The following is a 4,547-nucleotide window of genomic DNA, read 5'->3' as shown; positions in this document are numbered from 1 at the left end:
TCAAAGGAGAAAAGTGAGGCTTCAGCATCAAGTAACTTGCGCAACTTCACAGAAGTAGCATATGAATTAACACCCAGGTCTCCCTAACTTTATATCAGTACTCCACATTGTTGCTCACATAATGGAGCACAGTGAATGTTACTTGTTCAAAGGGGAAACAAACTGTGATCTTAGGTTGATTAGCAATATGCATTATTTAAACCACTAATTCTAATATACCTAATTATACAATGCAAAAGAGGTAATATCCAGCTGAATTAGTAAAATACTATTCCACCTACAATATTGCTTAAATATTCTTTTGAGTGAAATAAAATAGAAAAAAAAGTTCCTCTTTTTTACTTTTTAATTTTACACACAAACATATACAAGATTATTTGAGATTTCAATGTACACAGTAAGGTGTTTTTTACTGTGTGGTAAGATTTCCCAATTAAATATTCTAACAAAATGTCGTTATCTGTCATTAAAAAATTCTAGCATCACCTCTTCCATCAAATTTAAGAAAAACATACCATACTTAAAGTCTTTCTTAGGAAGTTTTAATGTTTTCTTACTTTGGAGGTTAATTAGAACAGGTAACATATCCAGAGCTATGAATACTTTTTGTTTTATTTTGTTTTAGCATTCGAGCCACTGGCCTGATAATTGAGCCATAAATAAAACTAGAAACTTTGCCTTATGGCTTCAGTTACTGTTGAAAGTGCAACAGTACTTTCTATTTTACGAAATGTGTCACATGGTTAACACATGTAGCCAAACTGCTATGACTTAGCACTGCAACATGGCATGCTCCTCTCATTCATTAAACTGATTTCACACTGTTTCAAAAGAGAAAAAAAGAATGTAGAAGTTAAAGACAAATGCTATCTTTCTAGATGCAGAGTTTTTTTAACCCTCTGTTGTTTCCAGCCAAGATTCAGATTCTTGGCTCTGGAGTCCAGGCTGCTCTCACATTAACTTGCTTCAGAACATGTGCTCCACATTTGTTTCCTAGGATGCAAATGGCCTGGGCATGTGCTGACTAAAACTCTTAACACCAAAGGGGTTTAGTGAGATTCATGCAGTTTGGCAAGCATTTGCTATGAAATTTGGGTGAGCTCATAAAATAATCCTTTTTTACTCTTCTTAACTTCTTCCCTTTGGAGAGCTTTTCAGATTACTTCCTGCCAACTTTATTAAGACACTGAATCAGCCTTCACACCAGAATGTATATATACATGAAAGTAATTGAGCTCAGATAGTACTTTTTGACTGATCTAAGAGTAAATACTCATATCTATTTTAGTACAACAATCGATGATTAATTCCTTCCTATAGAAGGAATTCTGAAGCCAATAAGCATAGCCATATATATAGTCAAAATAGGTGAGTCATAGCCATATATATAGTCAAAATAGGTGAGTGGAAGCTTTTCTTTCAGAAATACTGAGTAAAACTTGCAGGGGAGAATCCATAATATTTATTTTCTGATATCCAAGATACTACTTTCCAAAGTGCTTTCACTCAGTATTGGCAGGCTTATTTGAGAAATCCAGAGAGAAATGAAAAAAAAAAAATGGCAATCACTTCATTTTCTGTAAAGATCAGTTGCCAAAAATTATTTTTTCTGAGGTTGCTCAGTGGGCCACAAGAGTAAAATAATGCTTATAGGGCTCGAATATTAGAATTTGAAGGACTTTCAGCCAGAATCACATTAAAATAAAAAAGGCTTGGAAAGCACATTCCAACTCTAAAGTAAAAGCCAAACTGCTGAACTCTGCCTTGATATTAAATAAAGCTCTGAGAAAAAGAGACTGTCTCTTTCTTATGTTTTTAAGTGACATATTTTATTGTGCATGTGTCTTCTTTAGAATTTGAGTTGCCCCTGCTTTTATGTTTTTGGTGTTTTGCAAATATTTGTACACATTTAAATTTGCTTTTGGTTCTCATTTGTTTACATAAGCTGATATAAATGTATGTACATAGGTATCATAAATATTACATATACTTTATGAGCACCATTCAATATAAATGAATCCATGAGAAATAGTCCCATTGCTACTTTTTACCAGTGAATGAAAACATTGTTTCAATGAATGCTTTTGGAATAGGTGAGCACTTTCAGATTGTGCTTTTTCACTCATTCATAAATTTTTTCAATAAATGATTTTATTACCATGTGTCAACACTAATGAAAACTAGAAAACTCACTGGTGTTTACCCTGTGGACTCTCAGTTAATGGTGAATTTGTTGACGATAACAAGAAAAATAGTCACTATAATTTAAGTCGATGTATAAAAAGTCAAAAGCACTATTAGATAGAGTCTCATTTTTAAAAATGTTTTTTTAAGAGCTAAATAAAAGAAAAGAAATTGCCTTGCAATAGATTTTACCATATATCTAAATAAAATGATAGTAGAATCAGACTCACCCAGGATATCTTCACATCTCTCCTCATGTACTACTTTTGGGTTCTATTTTATCTGAACATCCAGCTGGATCTGCCTCTCTCTCAGTGTCCTGTGTATATCAAAAGTCATCAAAATTTAATAGAAAACAGATGACTCTTGCCCGGGTCTTTCACAGGAAAGTCACATGAACACTGGCACTCCAGAAGGATAAAATCACACCTTTTCTGAGCACATGGACTCAGGCCTGGGCAGAGGCCCAGGACCCAGAGCCAGTTAGGGATAGGCCAGCAGGAAGAGGAGGCTGGGGAGAGAAAGCCAGGATAATAAAGACCACTTCAAGGGCAACTGGGAGCGGGTAATGGGACACGCCCTAAGGCAGCGGGCCCCAACCTTTTTGGCACCTGGGACCAGTTTCGTAGAAGACAATTTTTCCACAGAGGCAGGGGGATTGTTTCAGGATGAAACTGTTCTACCTGGATCATCAGACATTAGATTCTCTTAAGGAGCACACAACTAGATCCCTTGCATGTGCAGTTCACCCTCGGCTTTGGACTTCTGTGAGGATCTGATACTGCCACCTATCTGACCAGTGTGGGTCCACAGCCTGGGGGTTGGAGATCTCTGCCTTCAGGGATATTTCTTTCACCATGGATGAATTCCTCACCTTCCAACATCAGTCACATCAGCTTCTCTCTTCTTAGCACCCTTGAACAAGTCACAGTTATAGAGTACACAGCCAGAAAAATAACACCGCACAGGAGCACGAATTACAGTTCTGAACTATTTTGAGTAATCAGAAAATTACCTAAATATTATTTTTTTAAAATTAAGGTCAATTTAGCACTGAAATTCTTGACAGATTAAGAAAAAACTGAAACTATGAAAATATCATGACTTTAGATATTAACTTGGATTATTTGTCATGTATTTAATTAATTACTTAGTTTAAATGTAGCAGGTCAAATTGTATATTTAGAAATCCATTAGCTAAGACTATACTTTCAGGGATCATTTCCTTGGTTTGTTACTAGAGAAGTTTCTCTGAACATGTAGAGCACCAAAAGGAGAAACTGGACCCCTTCCTGATACCTTACACTAAAACTAATTCCAGATGGATTAAGGACCCTAAGACCTAACACCATAAAAACCCCAGAAGAAAACCTAGGCAAAACCATTCAGGACATAAGCATAGGCAAGGACATCATGACTAAAACACCAAAAGCAATGGCAACAAAAGCCAAAATAGACAAATGTGACCTAATTAAACTCCAGAGTTTCTGTACAGCAAAAAAAAAGAAAAAAATCATTAGTGAACCAGCAACCAACAGAATGGGAAAAAATGTTTGCAATCTACCCATCTGACAAAGAACTAATATCCAGAGTCTACAAAGAACTAAAATAGATTTACAAGTAAAAAACAAACAAACCCATCAAAAGTGTGTGAAGGATATGAACAGAGACTTTTCAAAAGAAGACATACATGAGGCCAACGAACATATGAAAAAATGCTCATCATCACTGGTCATTAGAGAAATGCAAATCAAAACCACATTGAGATCCCATCTCATGCCAGTTAGAATGGCCATCATTAAAAAATCTGGAGACAACAGATGCTGGAGAGGATGTGGAAAAATAGGAATATTTTTACACTGTTGGTGGGAGTGTAAAATAGTTCAACCATTGTGTAAGACAGTGTGGCGATTCCTCAAGGATCTAGAAATAGAAATTCCATTTGACCCAGGAATCCCACTACTGGGTATATACCCAAAGAATTATAAATCATTCTATTATAAAGATACATGCACATGTATGTTCATTGCAGCACTGTTCACAATAGCAAATACCTGGAACCAACCCAAATGCCTATCAATGATAGACTGGACAAGGAAAATGTGACACATGTACACCATAGAATACTATGCATCCATAAAAAACAATGAGTTCATTTCCTTTGTAGGGACATGGATGAATCCGGAAAACATCATTCTCAGCAAACTGACACAGGAACAGAAAATCAAACATCGCATGTTCTCACTCATAGGAGGGTGTTGAACAATGAGAACACATGGACACAGGGAGGGAAGCATCACACACTGGGGTCAGTTGTGGGGGGCAAGGGGAGAGATGGGGGGAGGGTAGGGAGGGATAACACG

The 4,547-nt window shown here is 36.3% G+C and overlaps 1 pseudogene; it reads left to right on the top strand.

Annotated features, from left to right (window-relative positions):
• Positions 1 to 3,383: 3,383 nt before the first annotated feature.
• Positions 3,384 to 3,480, top strand: LOC118154826 (small nucleolar RNA U3; annotated as a pseudogene).
• The last annotated feature ends 1,067 nt before the right edge of the window (positions 3,481 to 4,547 follow it).

The sequence above is a fragment of the Callithrix jacchus genome, chromosome 6 (genome assembly GCF_049354715.1).
Source record: "Callithrix jacchus isolate 240 chromosome 6, calJac240_pri, whole genome shotgun sequence".
Lineage (NCBI taxonomy): Eukaryota > Metazoa > Chordata > Mammalia > Primates > Cebidae > Callithrix > Callithrix jacchus.
This window is presented reverse-complemented; position numbering and strand designations above follow the sequence as displayed.